The sequence below is a fragment of the Giraffa tippelskirchi genome, chromosome 1 (assembly GCF_054371585.1).
Source record: "Giraffa tippelskirchi isolate mGirTip1 chromosome 1, T2T-mGirTip1v1.2.pri, whole genome shotgun sequence".
Taxonomy (NCBI): Eukaryota; Metazoa; Chordata; class Mammalia; order Artiodactyla; family Giraffidae; genus Giraffa; species Giraffa tippelskirchi.
In genome coordinates this window covers 216,000,963-216,024,561 of record NC_137275.1, presented here as the reverse complement: position 1 = coordinate 216,024,561, position 23,599 = coordinate 216,000,963, and the positions used below count along the sequence as shown (strand labels likewise).

The 23,599-nt window shown below is 41.7% G+C and overlaps 1 long non-coding RNA gene across 1 annotated transcript; it reads left to right on the top strand.

The window, feature by feature from the left end:
* The first annotated feature begins 16,229 nt into the window (after nucleotides 1-16,229).
* LOC145520409 (uncharacterized) lies at nucleotides 16,230-20,438 on the top strand. Its single transcript, XR_014064452.1, has 4 exons — nucleotides 16,230-17,254; nucleotides 19,227-19,336; nucleotides 19,805-19,967; nucleotides 20,226-20,438. It is a non-coding gene; the product is annotated as an uncharacterized LOC145520409 (long non-coding RNA).
* Nucleotides 20,439-23,599: the final 3,161 nt, after the last annotated feature.

Sequence of the window (23,599 nt, the reverse complement as noted above, 5' to 3'; positions counted from 1 at the left end):
ATGAAATGCTTGTTTACACAGCAGAGGCTTATAACCATCATTGAGTCACACACAGTCTTGAGTGTAAATGGATCTAAGAGCCCACGTAGTTCAGTTTCCACCTTTTAAAAATGAGTGGCTCAAGGAAGTGACTTCCCCAAGGCAACATGGCAGTTACTGGCAGAGTCTGGACTACAACCCAGGTCTCCTTGACATTATCCAGCACTCTCCATTGCAGCCTGGCATTGCAGTTCTGTCCTGCCAAATGGTGTGAGTTCAATCTTAAAGTTCTATACATGGGATTGGGGTGCTTACGTACTTTTCTGAGAACTGCCAAGACCAATTTAAAGAAACTGCATACGTGATGGGGGTATTAATTTCTGCCAAAGAGTAAAAGTTCTTACCTATTTCTGAAAACTTAGTGTATTTTCAAGTTGCAAATTTGAGAAAGCTAACTTTAAAAAAATGCAGTTACCATATGTATTAGTTTGCTAGAGCTGACATAACAAAGTACCACAGCCTGGGCAGCTTAACCAACAGAAATGTGTTTTCTTACAGTTGTAGTGGTTAATATTGGGTTAGGGTCCACCAATCTGATCCCATTTTACTGTTAATTACCTCTTTCAAGGCTCTAGCTCCAAATACGGTTACATTCTGAGATACTGGGGGTTAGGATTTCAACAGAAGAATTTTGAGGGGACACAAATCAGCTCACCAAGTACTGATTGTACCAGAATCAAGCTATGTGCTGGGAAAGATAATGAAAAGTTAGATACCATGATTTACCTTTTAAGACCTGTGTAATCTAGTAGAAATGTCAGCCTAAATCCATAAGTCAGATAGCCTTGAACTCTTGCCTTTAATGGGAAGCTCCCCAAATGGATCATGAGGCCTCTCTCTAGGCCATTCTAATCAGAATATATATGGCTAAAGCTATCCTACAGCTAATTATGAACATGTAGGAACACGTATCGTGTGATAGTTATCTCTAGAAAGTAAACCATTTCAGGACAATGATCATTTCTAAGACATATGCCATTACTTGAAGAACAATTGTAGAAATAAAAGAACACTATCAAACAAGCTGTACCCAATTTTTAATGCCCAATATTTGCAGGTAATTAAACTGAGATGCTGTTAGGAATAGCTGGAAGTATTAAACCCGCCTTGTTTACTGTTTGTGTGGTTGTACATCAATGAATTTTTTTCTATGTCACTTCTGGTGGAATCCTTCACTATATGTTTCTGTTAATTTATGTTGAGCTAATAAAATTCTAATCATTTTCTTAGAATTACCACATTCATAATCATAGGGTTCTGATATAGAATTCCTATCTCTGCTAGTATAAAAAAGTATAATAGAAAAAAATTAGTGATTCTAATGTTCCATGAAGATCTCTGTATTTTCTTTCATTCCTATCTTTGTTCTAAGGATATACACAGGATAACTGGAAAAAATTCAATGGTTTTGTTGGAGCAAGTTGCACATGGTTTGATTAAGTAAAGCACCTATATCCTTGCTCTGTGCCTAAAGTTATGGAATTACCCCAGTCCTTGATCCTGCAGAAAACACGTATCAAATTCTAACCTGTTAAGAGATTGTTTTTAGCCAAATGAAAGCCAGTATTAGTTACATAAATGTTAGACAAAGTCACATTAGGGCAACAGGCACTGTGAGAGATAAATTTCATAATGATGTATTTTTATAGTGGAATACTTTATACAAGTGAACACAGTAAAGCTACATAAAAGCTACAAGAAGGAATCTCACAAATGTGATGTTGAACAAAGGAAGCCATACAAAAAATCAATATAGAATGTGTAATTCTATTTATATCAAGTTCAGAAATAGGTAATTGAGGGCATGAGGAGAGGTTTCTGATGCGTGGTTAATATTTTATTTTTAAAATTTTGTTCCAGTTATCCAGGAGTGCTTTCTGATAATTCATTGAGCTTGTACACTTAAAATTTGTGTTTATCTGTATATTACGTCAATTAAAAAGATTTTGAAAAGTGGTTATAATTGATCAAGGAGCTGTAAACTATTTTCCTTACTTCTTAAATCAGCTGATTATTCTATCCAGGAGGGCCATTTTGTAAAGTACTCAAGATACAATGTACTGAGTTTCATCATGACACTCTTCCACGTCTATATATTGCATTTCTCTAACCATGGCATACCTATGGGGAAAAGGTTTCCCTGACAACACAAAAAACACAAGTGTTTTCAAATAAATGTTACCTTTTTGAATGGTTTTACACCCCACTAGATTCAGAAAATATTTCATTAATACATTTTAGTTTTGTTTTTGCAAATAAAAGCAGAATCTGATAGTCTTATTTGATATCTAACTCCTTACATACTTCCATCAGGAAAAGCTGGAAAAACCTACCTAGCTCCCTGGCACCCTAAGAGGAGACTTTATACAAAAGGCTTGGCAGAACTTCTTTTTATTAAGATTCTTAAAAATATATACTAATTAGTACAATGGAGGCCCATGTACGCAATACCCAACTGCAACTAGTGGCCAAACTTTTTCATATACTCCTTGTTCCACTCCTTGAATTATTTTAAAACAAATCCCAATCTTCATATAATTTCATCTCTAGATACTTCAGTACTTATCAGTCTATCAGTTTAGTTCAGTTGCTCAGTCGTGTCCGACTCTGTGACTCCATAGACTGAAGCATGTCAGGCTTCCCTGTCCATCACCAGCTCGCAGAGCTTGCTCAAACTCATGTCCATCTAGTCGGCGATGCCATCCAACCATCTCATCCTCTGTCGTCCCCTTCTCCTCCTGCCTTCAGTCTTTTCCCAGCATCAGGGTTTTTTCTAATGAGTCGGTTCTTTGCATCAGGTGGCCAAAGTATTGTAGTTTCAGCATCAGTCCTTCCAATGAAGATTCAGGACTGATTTCCTTTAGGATTGACTGGTTGGATCTCCTTGCAGTCCAAGGGACTCTCGAGGCTTCTCCAACAACACAGTTCAAAAGCATCAATTCTTTGGCGCTCAACTTTCTTTATGGTCCAACTCTTATATCCATACATGACTACTGGAAAAACCATAGCTTTGACTAGATGGATCTTTGTCGACTAAGTAAATGTCTCTGCTTTTTAATATGCTGTCTAGGTTTGTCATAGCTTTACTTCCAAGGAGCAAGTGTCTTTTAATTTCATGACTGAAGTCACCATCTGTAGCGATTTTGGAGCCCAAGAAAATAAAGTCTGTCACTGTTTCCATTGTTTCTCCATCTATTTGCCATTAAGTGATGGGACCAGATGCCATGATCTTTGTTTTTTGAATGTTGAGTTTTAAGCCATACATTGCAATTATTGATAGCCTTTTAATATATAGCTTCCTTTCCCATCATTTTTTTCACGGAACTTGTTGAAGAAATTGAGCTATTTGTTTTGTGAAAATTCTAGCAGTGTAGATTTCACATGCCCTCCATGATATTATTTCTTTACTATGTCTTCCCACCTCAGAGTTCTTGTAAATTGTCAGTTGCTTCTTTCCTTAACTCTTGCCTGCCTCCCCCTTTTTTTGGGGTGGTGGGGGGCAAGAATATTTCATAGATGGCACCAGGCACATGTAATGTGTCTTCTTGGCATGGTAACAGCCATTGCTGATATTGCATAGGTCAGTTAATATTTAGGAATTGCAAAACAGCAAAGTTCTATCCTTTAGGGTATTTTTTGTTTTTTAATATGTGTGTATTAATTAAATATTCCTTGTTGCTGTGCATGGACTTTCTCTAGTTATGGCGAACGAGGGCTGCTCTTCTCTGTGGTTTGGGTGTTCTCGTTGCGGTGGCTTCTCTTGTGCAGAGTGTAGACTCTAGGCTTGTGGGCTCAGTAGTTACGGTACACGGGCTTGGTTGCTCCATGGCATGTCCCCTGCATTGGCAGGTGGATTTTTTACCACTGGATCACTAGGGAAATCTCAGGTGTTTTATTTGTATTACTTTTATGTAATAAGAGAACTTCCCAATATCAACTATTTGGTTACTCTGAGGTATAGTCTCTATAGGAAAGACAAGATAAATGCTTGACTTTTTGTCTTTTTTTGAAATAATTATTTTGTTTCCTATCATGCTCCAAAAATGTATTTACCTTGTTTTTTTTTTTTAACTTGTTTTTTTAATGGAAAACTTCAAACATTTGTGAAAGTAGACTAGCACAATGAAACTCATATTCCTGTCACCTAAATTATGCATTTATATTCAGTATTTGGGTCTTCCCAGGAGGCGCAGTGGTAAGGAATCTGCCTGCCAATGCAGGAGACACAGGTTTGATCTCTGGATCAGGAAGATCCCCTAGAGTAGGAAATGGCAACTCACTCCAGTATTCTTCCCTGAAAAAAATCCCATGGACAGAAGAGCCTGGCAGACTACAGTTGAGAGTGTCACAAAGAGTTGGACATCACTGAGCCTGCACACACACACATTTAGTGTTTTATCGTCTATAACCGTACTCATTCTCCCATTCTACCTGGAAAAATATTAATTCATTTTACACGGTAGTTTGCAAACTGGTAAAATGTTGTATGCAGTATTTTAGAATTTCTGTCTAATAGGTAACTATCAGTTCAGTTCAGTTCAGTCGCTCAGTCGTGTCCGACTCTTTGCGACCCCATGAATTGCAGCACGCCAGGCCTCCCTGTCCATCACCAACTCCCAGAGTCTATCCAAACCCATGTTCATCGAGTCAGTGATGCCATCCAACCATCTCATCCTCTGTCGTCCCCTTCTCCTCCCGCCCCCAATCCTACCCAACATCAGGGTCTTTTCCAATGAGTCAACTCTTCGCATGAGGTGGCCAAAGTATTGGAGTTTCAGCGTGAACATCAGACCTTCCAATGAACACCCAGGATTGATCTCTTTTAGGATGGACTGGTTGGATCTCCTTGCAGTCCAAGGGACTCTCAAGAGTCTTCTCCAACACCACAGTTCAAAAGCATCAATTCTGCGGCGCTCAGCTTTCTTCACTGTCCAACTCTCACATCCATACATGACCACTGGAAAAACCATAGCCTTGACTAGACGGACTTTTGTTGGCAAAGTAATATCTCTGCTTTTAAATATGCTATCAAGGTTGGCCATAACCTTCCTTCCAAGGAGTAAGTGTCTTTTAATTTCATGGCTGCAGATACCATCAGCAGTGATTCTGGAGCCCAAAAAAGTAAAGTCTGACACTGTTTCCCCATCTATTTCCCATGGAGTGATGGGACCAGATGCCAACGTTGAGCTTTAAGCCAACTTTTTCACTCTCCTCCTTCACCTTCATCAAGAGGCTCTTCAGTTCTTCACTCTCTGCCATAAGGGTGGTGTCATCCGCATATGTGAGGTTATTGATATTTCTCCCGGCAATCTTGACTTCAGCTTGTGTTTCTTCCAGCCCAGCATTTCTCATGATGTACTCTGCATATAAGTTAAATAAGCAGGGTGACAATATACAGCCTTGACGGACTCCTTTTCCTATTTGGAACCAGTCTGTTGTTCCATGTCCAGTTCTAACTGTTGCTTCCTGACTTGCATACAGATTTCTCAAGAGACAGGTCAGATGGTCTGGTATTCCCATCTCTTTCAGAATTTTCCACAGTTTATTGTGATCTACACAGTCAAAGGCTTTGGCATAGTCAATAAAGCAGAAATAGATGTTTTTCTGGAATTCTCTTGCTTTTTCGATGATCCAGCGGATATTGGTAATTTGATCTCTGGTTCCTCTGCCTTTTCTAAAACCAGCTTGAACATCTGGAAGTTCACGGTTCATGTATTGCTGAAGCCTGGCTTGGAGAATTTTGAGCATTACTTTACTAGCATGTGAGATGAGTGCAATTGTGCGGTAGTTTGAGCATTCTTTGGCATTGCCTTTCTTAGCCATTTTTAATTGCTGTTTTTTTCTGCTGTACTTATTTTTTCTTTTTTTTTTTTAAATGGTCTATTTTGTTTTGTTTTTATTTGTTTATTTGGCTGCACCGGGTCTTAGTTGCAGCATGTGGGATATAGTTCCCTGACCAGGGATTGAACCCCAGGCCCACTGCATTGGGAGTGTGGAGTCTTAGCCACTGGACCACCAGGGAAGTCCCCCTACTTCTTTTTTCTTTAGTCATCTTGCCAGAAGAATTTTCAAAGAACCTGCTTTTCATCTGATTTTTATCTTTTAGTTGATTAATTTTTTTAAAAAAATGCTGTGTTTGGATTTGGATTTATATTGTGATTCTTCTGCAAAAGACTTTTGGTGTGTTAATCATAACTGTCTGCTTTAATTTTTTTTAATTTATTTTTGATTGAAGGGTAATTGATTTACAATATTGTGTTGGCTTCTGCCATACAACATCATGAATTAGCCAGAAGTACACACATATCCCCTCTCTCCTAAACCTGCCCCAACTGCTCACCCCATCCCACCTCTCTAGGTTGTCACAGAAAACCAGAATGAGCTATGCCCATACAACAGCTTACCACTGGCAATCTATTTTAAACTAGGAACTGTCTGCTTGATCACCTTATTTATCCTAAGGATTTCCACTGCATATCTATCCCTTATTGTTTTTATGAAAAAAAACAAATAAGGGCTTGGGAGTGAAATAAAACTAAGTATAAATAAAAATTTACTTGGAAGAAAAAAAGGTTTAGAATTGTCCCAATGACTCTCTCACTCCCATAGCTCTTATTCCTGTACTACCTTAGTATAGGCTGATTTGATAGACAAATATTTTCCCAGGAGGGTCCAAAGTGGTAAATTAATCTAACCATGCCATCAAGGAAGTGGGTTAGCGCTGGTATGTATATCCTTTCTTGCAACATATTCAGTTCAGTTCAGTCACTCAGTCGTGTCCGACTGTTTGTGACCCCATGAATCACAGTACGCCAGGCCTCCCTGTCCATCACCAACTCCCGGAGTTTACCCAAACTCATGTCCATCGAGTCGGTGATGCCATTCAGCCATATCATCCTCTGTTGTCCCCTTCTCCTCCTGCCCCCAATCTTTCCCAGCATTAGGGTCTTTTCCAATGAGTCAACTCTTCGCATCAGGTGGCCAAAGTATTGGAGTTTCAGCGTGAACATCAGTCCTTCCAATGAACACCCAGGACTGATCTCCTTTAGGATGGACTGGTTGGGTCTCCTTGCAGTCCAAGGGACTCTCAAGAGTCTTCTCCAACACCACAGTTCGAAAGCATCAATTCTTCGGCGCTCAGCTTTCTTCACCGTCCAACTCTCACATCCATACATGACCACTGGAAAAACCATAGCCCTGACTAGATGGACCTTTACTAGCTTACAAACCAAGTCTCAAGAATTTACCTTATTCACTAACATCGAGTGTTTTCTAAATATCTCTTAATATGGTCCAAAAACAGTGACTCTCAACCTGAGGTTTTCCAGAATGGGCATAGAATCTCTGTATTTTCAGATAATGCTTCCAGTTTGGGTTTTGTTTTTTTTTTTTAACGTATAGTTCTTAGAACCACAGAATTAACTGTTAATTAATGTGTCTGGCATAGATGGGTTGGCTCACTTCTAGACTAATCTGTGAATTCTCACAAATAAAGGCATAAAGATTATAGAGATTACAAGGTTCTGATGATAACCTCTATTCACTAAACAAGCAGACTCTTTCCTTAAATAAACATTCATGCAGAGAACAGCATACAGTAGATTATCAGCTAAATAAATAAAGATTTGCATTTCCTTACAGCTGGTAGGAGCTTCTGGTGGGAGCTGCTGCTGCTGCTAAGTCGCTTCAGCCGTGTCCGACTCTGTGCGACCCCATAGACAGCGGCCCACCAGGCTCCGCCGTCCCTGGGATTCTCCAGGCAAGAATACTGGAGTGGGTTGCCATTTCCTTCTCCAGTGCAAGAAAGGGAAAAGTGAAAGTGAGCTCCCCATTTTTTCCCTTGGCAGTCCCCATCCTTCACCCCTGAAGTAAAACTACTGAGACCCTTACAGATAGAACTTTGGTGCTTCAGGTGACTTTATAGACTGCAAGCTGCTTATTATAGATCAACATCTTGTCTAAAACAAGCACCAGCTGTTCATTGAACTACACAGGAAGCTGAGTGAATACTCATAAAAGGAGATGGGGGCCCTAGCTCAACTTACAACACCACCTACTTTCCACTGCCACTTTAGGGCTTGGGGAATTGAGTGACAAACTCCAACAGAGCATATGTATTCACAGATCCCTACTCTTGCTGAAACTGTTGCCTCTGAACTATACATTTTTGGGGTGGCCATAACTTGTTCCATCATGATCCCTAAAAGCATTGTTGTTCAGTTACTAAGTCATGCCCAACTCTTTGTGACCCCATGAACTGCAGCATGCCAGGCTTCTGTGTCCTCCACTATCTCCCAGAGCTTGCTCAAACTCATGTCCATTGAATCAGTGATGCCATCCAACCATCTCATCCTCTGCTGCTCCATTCTCCTCTTGTCCTCAGTCTTTCCCAGCATCAGGGTCTTTTCCAATGAACCAGCTCTTCGAATTAGGTAGCCAAAGTATTGGAGCTTCAGCTTCAGCATCAGTCCAGATTTCCCAGACAGGATCAATCCAAAGCAAGCCTGAATATTCCCTTGCACAATGTATTCGTTTGCTAGAGCTGCTGTAACAAAGTACCACAAACTGGGTGACTTAAACAGCAGAAATTTATTTCCTCCAAGTTCTGGGAGTTAGATGTCTGAGATCAAGGTTGTTGGCAGGTTTGATTTCTTCTCTGTGTTGTGTCCTAATCTGTTGTAAGGACACCAGTCATACTGGATTAGGGCCCACCCATCTGACTTCACTGGGAGATAGTAAAGTACAGGGAAGCCTGGCGTGCTGCAGTCCATGGGGTCGCAAAGAGTCGGACACAACTGAGCGACTGAACAACATCTGAACTCATTTTACCAGTTACCTCTTTAAAGGCTCAATCTCCAAATACAGTTACATTCTGAGGTCCTGGGGGTTAGAACTTCAATATATAAATTTGGAGAGGCATAGTCCAGATCATACTACACATTTTTTCCTTAGGAGCTCATGACCCTGCTTAGAATCTTCAGGACCTTAGGAGCAGACTCTGAGAAAAGCTATCTATTTTTTAATCTCATTGATCAGGGCCTGTGCTGTTCATGGAGGGAAAAGAGCTGAGACTGCAATGGTTTGAAAAGGAAAATTCTTAGAAACATAATTCTCATACCAAAGATAGTGAGCATGAGTTTAAATTTTATTTAACTCGTTAATGAAAGAGTTGGCAGAATGACAGAGCTGGATAGGAAAGAATTAGAAGAACTAGTTTTCATATAATTAGAGGACAAAGGAATTCTGAAATGAGATTTCTAACTTAAATATAAAACTAGTTAATCTTCTGCAGACAATTAAGCTGTATAGCCATTTAAGGTTCTCTTCTCTCCTGGATATTAAAAAAAAAAAAGAAATGACACCCTTAACAGTTTTCTATAAGTTAACATCTAACTTTGTAGGATTGTTAGTTACCTAATCATCATTTTGCATTATCTCAAGTTTTATTTCTCTTGCATGAATAAAATCACCACTTAGAGTCTAATACATATTTTCATTTATCCTGAGTCTCCTTGAACAACTTTGCCAGCTATGGACCTTAAAAGAAACAGTTCAAAAGATTGACTTCTACCATGACAGCAGGAGGGGCTCCACTGACCTGCTCTCTAGAAAGACTGATGAAAATTATAACATAAAACAGATTAAGGGCTCTGGAAAAGGGCCTTGAAGACAAACAGCACACAGAGAAGCATGTATTCAAGAACATCGACAAAAACTTTTAAGAAAGGTCAGAGTCTATGGTATTTAAACCAAGATGGCTCCCTCTCTTCCCAGTACCAGCTCCCAGACAGACAGCTGCAGTCACGAACATCTCCCAGCACACAAAGTATTTTCTTCCTGGAATCAGCAGAACCATAGCTTTTCCCATCCTGCCCACAGCCATCTGTTGCTGAGGCTAAGACCTGAGTGTGGCCGGAGGTAGGGGTTTCTTTCTCCCACCCAGCCCCTGATCATGGAGTGGAGGCTGTCCTCAGATGGAGCATGTTAGGGGCCCTGTCACTTCTGCCCTGGCCTGTGAAAGGGGATCTCCAAGCTGGGAAGGCCAAGCCAGGAGGATACTGGGCTGCTCCCCATAACAAAGACTATGTCACTGATGGCACTTGAGCCAGTCTCCACTAAGCCATTTTCTTGACTAGGCCTCCTCCTTGGGTCCAGTCTCAAGGGTCCAGTTTTAGCAGGAAGCCTGCCAAGTCAGTTTAGAGAGACTCTCCCCATCCTTCATATCTCATCACTCTGGTCTACCCTCCAGGAGTCTCCAGTGTAGGTAAATGGTTTGATTTTTCATATAGGATCTTCCAGAAAGACTGATGAAGTTTTCAGTGGGAAGCATCAATAGTTTGTGTCCTAAGATTCTTTGAATGCCCTTTACCAGGATGAGGAATCTTGTATATCAAAGCACATGTGTTAAGTGCAGTTTGCTGCTGCTAAGTCACTTCAGTCGTGTCCGACTCTGTGCGACCCCATAGATGGCAGCCCACCAGGCTCCGCCGTCCCTGGGATTCTCCAGGCAAGAACACTGGAGTGGGTTGCCATTTCCTTCTCCAATGCATGAAGGTGAAAAGTGAAAGTGAAGTCACTCAGTCGTGTCCGACTCTTCATGACCCCATGGACTGTAGCCTACCAGGCTCCTCTGTCCATGGAATTTTCCAGGCAAGAGTACTGGAGTGCAGTTCACATGTCCGATGTGCTGGGCACAGAGGCAAAGCGCATCCTCCGCTCTTGAGCTCACAGTCTAATCAGGGAGGAAAACACACGCACAAATAATTGTAACAAAAAGTGCTAAAGTGACAAGATGGATTAGGATGAAATATTATGGGCTCACATAGGAGAAGTATTCAGCTCAGTGTGAGCTGTAGGAAAGGCTTCCTGGAAGATGCCTGAGTTGGGTATCATAGAATGGGTAAGAGGAGGCAGGCCGGATGAATGAGAAGAGGGCCATCCACACAGTGGGAAAAGTATGAGCCAAGACGCCAAGGTAAAAAGCTGTGTAGTTTGCACAGAAGCCTAGCATTTAAGTATTGCCAATTTAAGGAGTGTAAAGCATGAAGCTGGAAACATGGATACAACAGGACAAACTTTACATGTCCATTTAAGGAGTCTTGACTTTATCATGCCATGAAAGTGCTTTAACCTGTATTGTCAGTATGGCAGCCACTAACCAAGTGTGGCTTACGGAGCACTTGAAATGTGGCTAGTCCAAACTGAGATCTGTTGTAGGTAGAAAATAGACCCTGGATTTTGAAGACTTGATACAAAAAGAAGAATGTTAAGTCTTTTATTAATAACTCCTCATATTTATTGCATGCTAAAATAATACTTTGGCGTATTGTGTTAAATAAAATATGTTATTAAAATCAATTTCTTCTGTCTTTTAAAATTTGACTACTAGAATATTACAATTTACCTGAGGTTCAAATTTGTGGCTTATAGTTTTTATAGTTATTTCTATTGTACAGTGCTGCTGTAACCCACTGGATGAAGACAGATGAGCGAGATTTCTGAAATCTGGGTTCAAAAGAGCTGTGCAAAGATCCTGAGCTAAATTTTCTAGGTTTTGGTGGATTAATTTGCTAAGGCTGCCGTAACAAAATATGAGAGTGGGTGGTTTAAATAACAGAAGTTATTTCTTTACAGTTGTGAGGGATGGAGAGCCAGGATCAAGTTGTCAGCTGATTTGGTTTCTCCTGAGGTCTCTCCCCGTCCTTGCAGATGGCCACTCTCTTGCAGCATCCTCACACGGCCTACGCTCTGTGCTCACGTATCTCTGGTGCCTCTTTGCTTCTTCCTCTTCTAAGGACACCAGTCATGCTGGATTAGGGCCCCATTCTTCCGACCTCTTTTAACCTTATTTACTTCCTACAGGCTTATCTCAAAATATAGTCACATTGGGAGTTAGGGCTTCAGCTAATGAATCTGCGGGGACACAGTTCAGTCCATTACACTCAGCACTTCGGTTGCTTCTCTGTAAAATGAGGGTGATAATAATGATGGTAGTACATTTCACATAGAATTGCCATGAGAAACAAATGAGTTACTATACATAAAGTACTTAGTGATTTCACATATGAAATGTTATCCAAAATCTATTATTTTTAAATTAATTTTTATTGGAGTATAGTTGCTTTACAATGTTCTGTTCGTTTCTACTGCACAGCAAAATGAATCAGCCATTGCTGCCGCTGTTTAGTCACTAAGTCGTGTCTGACTCTGTGACTTCACGGACTGTAGCTCCTCTGTCCTCCATTATCTCCCAGAGTTTGCTCAAATTCATGTATCAATTGAGTTGGTAATGCTATCTAACCGTCTCACCCTCTGCCGCCCCCTTCTCCTTTTGCCTCCAATCAACCATACATATACATGTATCCCCTCCCTGTAGGACTTCCTCCCCATAAGGAAAAGATCCACACCTTCCAACAAAGCCAGAAATTTTAATTAAACAGAGTGCTTTCAGCAAGGTGGAGCCTCTGCAGACAGCTATTGCTCATCGTTCTACTAGCATCTTTTTTCAGCACTATTTTTTCCAGTTATAGCAGTTTTTCTCAACTCTTCTTTACTCGCCTTTGATAAATATGTAAATCTCATGCTCCTCTTTAGGGTTGTTACAACATGTATAATAATGTAAATAACCATCATGACTAAAAACAAATAAACAATAGCAATTTTTGAGAGCGAATGCATATTGGTTTTTTTTTAATTCATATTTTTTAGCCACATTTTTGTAAGATGGTTAGGGCTTCCCCAGTGGTTCAGTGGTAAAGAATCCACCTACCAATGCAGGAGACACAGGAAATGTGGGTTCGATCCCTGGGTTGGGAAGATCCCCTGGAGGAGGGAATGGAAACCCACTCCAGAATTCTTGCCTGAGAAATCCCCTGGACAGGGGAGCCTGGAGGGCTACAGTCCCTGGGGCCTCAAAAAGTCATACACGACTGAAACGACTGAGCTAAGGAGCAAGCGAATAACGGGGTTACTAACATGAGCACTTAGAGCACAGCTCGCCATAAAAGCCTTGCCTGTTATGCAGTGTGGAAGACGCAGCCTTTTCAAAGTCAAGTCTGCTCCTGCTTGGTTTACATAGCCAGGGGTGCAGACAAATCAGCTTAGCAAACATACAGGGATGGAAATGATACGATGGCACACGAATCGCTTCTCTTCTCTGTCATAAACTGGGAACTGCTTTATCCCTAAATTCTCTAATGTGATTTTCTAAACGTTTTCTTCTGTAACTGACTCAAACTTCTCTTCCTTTCAACACTTCTTGAGATTTTTCCTGGCAAAGACCGACTATCAGGAAGGAAGAGTTTTCCCCTGGAGGAGTTTCCCAAAAGAAATTTGGGTCTACCCCTGACACAAGGAAAAATTTGCCTGAATTTATCCTGCAGCTGGACTGGAGGGGGTTGGAATTTGTTTTTCTTGGAAGCCAATCTCAAAATCCTTGTCCTTTAGAACATTATCAAGAGGAGAAAATGAAAAGATGTTTCAATGTCAACTGGAACCTAGAAATGGAATTTTGTTTTACCATGCTTGAAAGAACAAACGGGGTTGCTATTTGAGCCTTTGTTATTCAGGTTCAATGTTTTCAGGGCATCAATTCTATATTTCAAGCAAAACAAGCTCCATTGCAGAGTTGGGCTGTTCTGAAAAGTTTGCAGAAGTCAGCCTCACCCCCAAAGTAGAGTAATAGTTTCTAAATTTAATCAAGTGAATATTTATTTGACCACCCACAAACTTCAGTGTGGAATTGAAGAAATTTGTACAAATTTGACATCGTCATTCAGATGTTCACAAAAAATAGGTTGATAATCCAGTTGTTTTATACCGGCCCCCAATTGCCTTGATGGCAACCTGCCAGAGACTCTACAACTTACTACAGCCACAACTGTTGTTTGTCCCTTTTTTCCTCTTTCCCTCCTGCCTCCCCAGAGATCTCCCTCTATCCATGATCCATTATCTGTGTCCATTGGCCCACCTCTCTTTCTTCTTCCACCTCATCTGCTGCATGGGGTTTTCCTGTCAGCCTTTTAACTGTGCTCAAGTCTCTCCAATCTATTGTTTATTTACTTATTTATTTATTTTTGGCTGCACTAGGTCTTAGCTGGCACTTGGGCTTAGTCGTGGCGGCGCTGGGACTTAAGGAAATAAAACCTCCAGGGCTCCTTTGCCTTCCATTCTACATCTCATCTTCCCCTTCTCAGTCAGACTTCCAAATAGAATGGTCTCTGCTTCTTCAACTTCCTACTCTCACGAGAGCCTCCTCTTTTGTGCATTGGATGGACTCAAAATCAGAACTTGCTTGAAAATTAAAAACCTACGCTCCCCTTCAAACAGAACACTTACTTTGTGTTTGCAGGGATGGTAGCAAACACGTACTACAAATGTGTGCTGAGCGCCACCTTGGTTCCATGGGTTGTTCCAAATGCTTTCTCATTCCACATTCTCCATGTACCTGTCATCCTAGAGAGTCACACTTGAATCTCTGAATTTTTAAAATATTTATTTATTTTTATTTATTTATTTGGCTGTGCTGGGTCTTAGTTGCAGCATGTGGGATCTAGTTCCACGACCGGGGATTGAACCCCAGGCCCCTGCATTGGGAGCTCGGAGTCTTAGCTGCTGGACCACCAGGGAAGTCCCGAAATCTCTGCATTTTGTATTAGGAAGTGAGTTTTTAAAGATAAAATAGAAATATTTTCTATGTTTTCTTCCACTCTGAGAGTCTGACATGTGCCCTTTCCACCCCTTTGGTTGAGAATTACTGATCTAGAGAGTCAACATTTAGGGAAATCATCATTCCTTCTTTCTTCTTAGTAGACTATGGATGCAAGTTTTCTGCACCAGTGGCAATGGCATCTCCAGGAAGAATAGACGATTAGAACGCAAGCACAGCCTTGCAATTAGGGCTTCAGAATGCCAGGTGACCTTTTCTCTCACAGTGGAAATGTCATTGTCATGTTTCTCTTTTAATTTGTGACTAAGAATGAATGTCATCACCCACCATCTCTTGCTCAGAAGAGATTACCAGTCACTGTATAAATAACACAGCTACACGCAATTCAATTTCCCAAGACTGCAGACCTTTAAAGGGAGGTGATCCTATAAGAAATAACAAAAAACCTGGAGAGGTAATGTTCATGGTGAGACCAAACGACATATGAAGATACCTCCTGGCTCCAAACCCAGGAACTTATCGGCCATTCATTTATCACACTCTAGAGTAAATACTATGTGAGGTCCTGCGGTCACAAGGTCAAATAAGACAAGGCTCCTTGCCCTGGTTAGAGGGAGAGAAATAACTAAACATTGTAAAAGAGGGTTTACAGAACACTGGAGGAGCACAGTGGAAGGAGAAGGAGCCAGAGTGAAGACTGGGCAGGGTCTTGGATGATGTAATAATCAGGAGAGTCTAGGTGATGCTATGGTAACAGATAAACCCTAAACATTCACCGCTTCCAACAATAAATAAAATTCATTTCTATGGACCAGGCATGGTCGCTGTACCATCTAAAACACATGGCCTCCAAAGTCTCCTTAGCACAGAAAAAGCAATGATCCTCAAAAGCCACAGTTCTTACTTGCCCCACTGCTTGTTATACAATAATATTAATAATAATATTATATTATATTATATTAATATATTAATATTATAATAATAATATTATACAATATTATGGCATGAGATATTTATATCATAGTGTGCATGATGAGTGCATGGGTCATACATATACTGAAACAGTATTTGTTGTTGATATGAAATTCAGATTTAACTGGGTATTCTATGTTTTCATTTGCTAAATCTGTGGAAAAGGGATGGAAATACCAGACCACCTCACCTGCCTCCTGGGAAACTTGTGTGCAGGCCAGGAAGCAACAGTTAGAACCGAACATGAAACAACGGACTGGTTCTAAATTGGGAAAGGAGTACATCAAGGCTGTATATCATCACCCTGCTTATTTAACTTATATGTAGAGTACATCATGCAAAATGCCGAGCTGGATGAAGCATAAGCTGGAATCAAGATTGCTGGGAGAAATATCAATAACCTTGAATATGCAGATGACACCACTCTTATGGCAGAAAGCAAAGAGGAACTAAAGAACTTCTTGATGAAAGTGAAAGAGAAGAGTGAAAAAGCTGGCCTAAAATTCAACATTCAAAAAGCTAAGATCATGGCATCTGGTCCCATCACTTCATAGGAGATAGATGGGAAACAATGGAAACAGTGACAGACTTTATTTTCTTGGCCTCCAAAATCACTGCAGACAGTGACTGCAGCCATGAAATTAAAAGATGCTTGCTCCTTGGAAGAAAAGCTATGACCAACCTAAACAACATAGTAAAAAGCAGAGACGTTACTTTGCTGACAAAGGTCCATCTAGTCAAAGCTATGGTTTTTCCAGCAGTCATGTATGGATGTGAGAGTTGGACCGTAAAGAAAGCTGAGTGCCAAAGCATTGATGCTTTTGAACTGTAGTGTTGGAGAAGACTCTTGAGCTCCTTGGACTGCAAGGAGATCCAACCAGTCAATCCTAAAGGAAATCAGTCCTGAATATTCATTGGAAGGACTGATGCTGAAGCTGAAGCTCCAATACTTTGGCCACCTGATGCAAAGAACTGACTCATTAGAAAAAACCCTGATGCTGGGAAAAGACTGAAGGCAGGAGGAGAAGGAGACGACAGAGGATGAGATGGTGGGATGGCATCACAGACTCAATGACATGAGTTTGAGCAAGCTCTGGGAGATGCTGAAGGACAGGGAAGACTGGTGTGCTTCAATCCAGGGGGTCGCAAAGAGTCAGACACAACTGAGTGACTGAACAACAATAATCCTATACTTTCAGTTGCTAAATCTGGCAGTGAAGGAAAGGTTTGCGGCATTTTGTGATCAGTTGCCACCCCCACGACGGATGGGCCCTGAGCACCAGCCTGACATTTTGAGTGGCATGGTCACCACAGGCCCCAACGGCTCTTGTGGGCACAGAGGTTCTGCTGGGGCAGGCAGAGCGGAGTCTGGACAGCTGCCAGGAGACCACAGTGGTGGGAGGAAACGCAGAGCTGCTGGTGTGGGCGAGAGGGCTGTCTCTGTGCTGACGATCCCTCAGGAGTTCTTCCCGGGGCCAAGCCACCCACTCACCTGGCCGGGAAGCTCACATGGGCTTCTAGGGTCAAAGCTGGTCCCACGTGGTCTGATGCAGAAGGGGAGAGGAGACACTGGAGGTATTGTGTCTGTCCAAACATCCTAGCAGCCATGCAACCCTGCTCCCTCCATACAAACTATCATCAAAGCCACAGGGTCAGGGCTTTCCATAGTGGTCCAGTGGTTAAGGCTCTGCATGCACTGCCAATGCGGGGGCATGGGTTCGATCCCTGGCTGGGGAACTAAGCGCCCACAGGCTGCCAAAGATTTAAAAAAAAAAAAGCAGCACGTCCATCTCCCATGCTCCTGCATCCAGGCCCAGCCCTCAGAACCTCAGAACACAGGCAGCGTTCACAGCAGAGGCTGGTAGTCCCCACCAACCCTATATTTGCAGAGCCTGAAGCAAGAGTAAACATGCCCCATATTGAATAATATGTCTCCCTACAAAGTTGAAAAATATGGCAAACACTCTGACTTTTATACAGCTGAAAGTTGGCAGACTGTTAAGATGACAGAATTTAATTATTACTGTGCATGTCTGGGTGTTCTGTTGAGTAGCCAGTGATGTTTGGATGAGTCATTGAATAAAGACATACACAGTTTATAAGATACATATATGTACCCCATGTTTTTCTATTCATTTTAGCAAAATTATATTGACATACTAAAGATTTTCTCATAATTTGTACAGTCTTGACAGTAAACATCCAAAGCAGAGGTTGACAAACTTTTTCTATGGAGGATCACATAGTAAAAATTTTAGGTTTTGTGGGCCATATGGTTTCTTTGAAAATTACTCAACTCTGCCACTAGAATGGGCTTCACTGGTGGCTCAAACAGTAAAGAATCTGCCTGCAATGTGGGAGACCTGGGTTTGATCCCTGGGTTGGGAAGATTCCCTGGAGGAGGGCGTGGCAACACACTCCAGTATCTTTGCCTGGAGAATCCCCATGGACAGAGGAGCCTGGCGGGCTGCTGTCCAGGGGGTCGCAAAGAGTCGGACATGACTGAGCTACTAAGCACAGCACAGCCACTAGAATGTCGTGTCTGACTCTTTGAGATCCCACGGACTATACCGTCCATGGAATTCTTCAGGCTTGAAGAGTGGAGTGGGTAGTCTTTCCCTTCTCCAGGGGATTTCCCCAACCCAGGGATTGAATCCAGGTCTCCCACATTGCAGGCTGATTCTTTACCAGCTGAGCCACAAGGGAAGCCCAGAATAAGAAAGCAGCCATAGACAACTTGTAGGTGATGAGTGACATGGCTGTGTGCCAATAAAATTTTACTTACAAAACAAAACCAGGTGGTGGGTCTGATTTAATCCTGAAGCATTAAAAATAAAATGTTATTGTGTTCACAGGGTACAAAATTTGAATATGTTTTATCAAAAACAGTAAATCAAAATTTTAAATTATTTGAATATAATTTAAGAAATGGTCTTCGAAAACAAACTCTTTCTTTAAAATCAATAGTAAATACAAATTATGATGGAATAATATCAACACTTGATATTAAAATTATTTAAATAAAGCTGACAACTTTTTGTAGTTTTATTTTTAAAAATTTTTATTTTTAACTGGAGGATAATGACTTTACAATGTTCTGTTGGTTTCTCCCATACAACAACATGAACAACATCCTCTCCCTCTGACTTTTAATTTTGTAAAGATTTGATTAAGCCTATGAAATCTAAAAAATAAATCTATAAAAATAAAACTAGTCACAGTTCCAGCCTTTAATACTCAGTTACCAACAGTAAAGAACTGGGATCATGCTTCACATACTTTAGATGTAGACCAATATGTTTACAAAATTCAAAGTCACATGAATTCTTAATGTTGCAAAATGTTCCTCAACAGTCAGGGGCAATGGTTGCAAAACTGCAAACTGGTGAGCCATGGATTAGCTATAACTTGAAGAAAAACAGATAGTGGACCCTCAGCACTGCTGGAAAATGGTATTTCATCATGAAAAAATCTGTTACATCTGAACTATTACAGAGAAGGGATTTAATAAATTAATCTGTGTTCTGTCTCTTTTATGTTCTTTCAGTTCTCAAACCTCCCTACCCTTGGAAGCATCTACCTCTGATGTCAGCAGTGACCCAATGAGAAACTCCTGGGGCATTTAGAAGCTGCAACATTGTGTTTCAATAACGTGAGGCAAGAGAAGTGGAGAAACATTTCCTGAGTCTGGGTGGGGTTGATCATGGGAGTGGATATTTCGAGTTACAAATTGCTAAGAAGGCTGAGCGATTTTTAACTTAACGACTTTATTTTTCGGCCACCCTGGGTCTTCCTTGCTTTTCTCGGGCTTTCTCTAGTTTGTGGTGAGCAGGGGCTACTCTTCCTTCCTTGTGGTTTCTCTTGTGGAGCTCAAACTCTAGGCGCACAGGCTCAGCAGTGGTGGCCCCAGTTCTTAGTTGCTCTGGGGCATGTGGAACCTTCCAGCACCACGGAAGATTCCAAACCCTGTCCTCTGCATTGGTAGGCATATTCTTATCTACTGCGCCACCAGGGAAGTCCCTGAGTGATTTTTGATAAATTAATTTTCAGGTTTTTGCCAAGTCTTTTTTTTTTTCCTTGTCTTCCTTGTAACTTCTCTGTATTAAAATGTTTTACCTTTCCCAGGCGGATGCCCAAGGTGGCAGAGGGTTGGTCCTAGGCTGATGGCTCTGTCCATCTCCCTGGGCAACCGGACGCCCTTCACGATCAAGCAGGTACCGCTGGGCTGGGAGGTGGTGGACGTGTGCTGTGAGGGCACCAACATTTCTGACAGTTCTGCAGAAACAAGGTAAAATCCCTGATCTTCCTCTGCAAGCGGATGAACACCAACCCATCCGCAGCCGCTGCCACTTCTGAGCTGCATCTTTTGGAGGGTGCGTGGTAGGCCTTCCCCCAAACCAAGTGATGCCTGGCCACCCTGAGCCCTCAAGGTGTTTGATGGGACCCCACTGCCCTCTGACCAGGAAAAGCAAAGAGTGGCTTTTGTTGCCCTCAAGGCCGTTTGTGCAAAGCTTGTGTGAAAGTTTGCTTCCCCCCGGGTGTCTAGCTCACAGGTTGGCAGTGGCAGCCCCACTGGAGGAGAAGTAGCAGTAGGTAAAGATCGGTTACAGGAAGGAAGAACAGCTCACGAGGCTACGGAAACAGCCTGAAAAGAACGTGGAGAAGAAAACTGACGAATACGCAGGCGTCCTCAAGACTTTCAGGGTCCTCACCTGAGCCTAATAAAGACTTGTTTATTTCTCAAAGGTTAAAAAAAAAAGTTCCTTAATTCATTCATATGACTTTCATAATCAGATGATGAACCAGAAAGGATTATTATGTGCATTAATAAATTTAATTTTTGAGAAAATGTTTGTAATTGGCAGGACCCTCTGAAAAGTGGGGTTCAGAGTGGGGGTGCTCTTCTTGCTATAATTAAAGAGCATCCTGGCTGGGAGACACTTCCTGGGGAAAGTCTTTGAGAGCCTGGAGGCTTAGGGCTGGGCATGAGCAGGAGTTTCCTTTCAATTTGTTTTTTCTTTATTAATGTGGACCACCTTCAAAGTCTTTATTACATTTGCCACAATATTGCTTCTGTTGTTTATGTTCTGTTTTTTTGGCCCTGAGGTATGTGGGATCCTGGCTCTTCCACCAGGGATTGAACTCACACCCCCCTGCACTGGAAGGTGAATTCTCAACCACTGGACCCACCAGGAAAGACCCTCCTTTCAATTTCTGACTTTCTTCTCTGAGTATCTCCAACCCTTAGCAAATTTCTTTGCGATTTTTTTTTTTTTTTCAGAGAAAAACTCTTTTTTGTCTGTCTTGTATTTTCCTTTGGGTCTCTGTTTTCATCTTTTGAAAATCTACTCATCTTTTAGGGTCTAGTTTAAAGGCTTCCTCCTTAATGGTTTCTTTCTTGTTCTGGGCAGCTGAAAGGCCCCCTAATGTGAGGCTCCCCCATGCCCCAAAGTATTTTGTTTAGGGCAGAGAAATGCTTCTTAAAAACTCGACTGATCTAGAAGCCACAGTCCTTCCTGCATCTTGGCAGAGGCTACAAATGCGGTGGGTGGTTGAGGGAAGCCATGGAGTCTCCTTGCCTGGAACCTCTCCCTTAGGCCACCCTAGACAGGTACTGGGAGCTAGAAGGCCATTTCTAGGGTATTCTGGAGTCATTGTGTTCTAAAAGACCAGAGGTAAGTGTAATGAACTGCACCCAACAATGTAATGGGTATGCATTTAAGGTTGTACACTTGAGTTATACAAAATGTGAGTCTATTACAAGGATTTATTATTAGGACCTGTGGGGAAAAGATCCACTTGATTCTACACTAGTCAAACCAGTCCCCAAGTACTGTGTTCAGTCTGGGGCATAAATAACTCTTTAGGTAGATAAAGTTTAAAACAACAATAATAAAACACAAAGTGGTTACCCAGAATGGTGAGACTCAAAGCTACATCCTAGAATGCCATAAGGAGAGGGAGTCCAGCTCAGATAAGCTATGATTTGTGAAAAGGCAGATCTGTTAAGTTGAGAAGGGAGGGGTTCTGAAGAGCCACTGTGCTCACAACTTATAGTCATACCTACTGTTCTTGCTGCCTGGCACCATTTACTCTGCTGATAAAAATGTTACCCTGTATCATGAATCCCTCCTTGCTGGCTCAGTCCTTGGGGTTCGGGTGAGGCTGACCCCACATTCAGGCTGAGCTCTGGTAGCTCTAGGCTATTTATTGATCCTATTATCCAGGACCATGGCGTGGCTATGGGTACCTCTGTCCCAAGGGAGAAAAAGTTTCGAGGCTTTTGTGTCACTTCTGGGGAAGAGAGGCTTTCTCTGTCCATTCGATCTGAAGCTGAGATGATGTAAGCACTGATCTGCAGCAGCTATCATGCAGTAATGCAGTGAAAACCTGAAGAACAGAGCAAACAGAGCTGAGAGAGAAACTGGATTCCAGGGGCACTGTTTGTGTTTGGTCAAGTCACACCTTAAGTCAGATCTGTCAATGCACCTCTCAGATTATGGGAGTCAACAACTTCCAGTTTTGCTTTCAACGTTTTGGGTTATATGAAGTCATGTGAACCAAAAGTCTCCCAAGTAGTATACAGCAGGGAAGTTAAGCAGAGGGACTCAGGAAAGAGGAACTTTGACAGCAGCTGGTGAGTGGGTAATATGGAAAGCTAGTCTGTTTGGGCAGGTGCAGGTGACTTGATTTAGATGATGTTTGACAACCTGTGTTTTATCTGAGCATCTAAGGTCTATGGCCTGTCAGCCCAATAGTATGCAATATTGGCAAATTATTGATATACATAAGAAGTAACTGCCGTGATGACAAAGAATAATTTGATTTTAAAAAATTACCTGTGAGTGCTTAGGGTTTATTCCACAAACCTGCCAGAGAAAATCAAAGCATAAGAAATCTTTTGAACTGGCTAATACATGCTTCCTTTTCCATTAGTCACTTTGGCACAGACTCAAAGTTTCTCGCTCATACCCATTTGAAAACCACTGTGGGAGCAAGTCAGTACAATGTGGGGTGACATCAGAGTCCAGGAGACAGTCACTGTGGGAGACAGTCACCTGGGGATAGATCATCCAGGAGCCATGGAGCCCTTGAATGTGCAGGAAATGAGACATGTAGGGAGGTGACTACATTGGCTTCCTCCAAGGATGAGTAGCTGAGCTGAATACTAACACCCACCGGCAACTGAGGACAGACAGTGACTGACTCCAATCTTCCTTCCTTCTTGCAACATGTAGAATACCTGCTAGGTACCAAGAGTTGTTCTAGATATAAGGATAGCTGTTTAATATGGCATTCACAGCCTTGAGTCTATTGGGAAGGACAGACAATGAAATGCTGAAAAGTCACTTATAGGGAAACTTTGGAAGTAGAAATGTACACTTAATGTTTGTGGATTTCACTGTACGTAAATTACGTGTGTGCGCAGTCACTCAGTTGTGTCTGACTCTGCGACCCCATGGACTGTTGCTCACCAGGCTCCTCTGTCCATTTTCCAGGCAAAAATACTAGCATGGGCTGCCATTTCCTACTCCAGGGAATCTTCCTGACTCAAGGATTGAACTTGCAATTCCTGCCTCTCCTGCATTGGCAAATGGATTCTTTACTATTGTGCCACCTGGGAATCCCATGTAAAGTATACCTGAGTTTCAAAAACAACAGCAACAAAAACAACAAAAAAAACAGACAGGAGAAAACAAAACAGAATCACCTAAAAGTGGAACTGGAAATCCAGGCAGTGTATTATCAGAGCACCAAAACAGAGGTTATTTGTGTAAGACATAAAGCTGATTGTGATCAGATTAATAAACACATGAAAGAGCCAATGCATCTACAACCCACGAAAGCAGAAAGGGCGGCTCTTCAAAAAAGTGAACTTTCTGTTTGGAACACCAGAATAACCTCAAGTTCAGAGATATC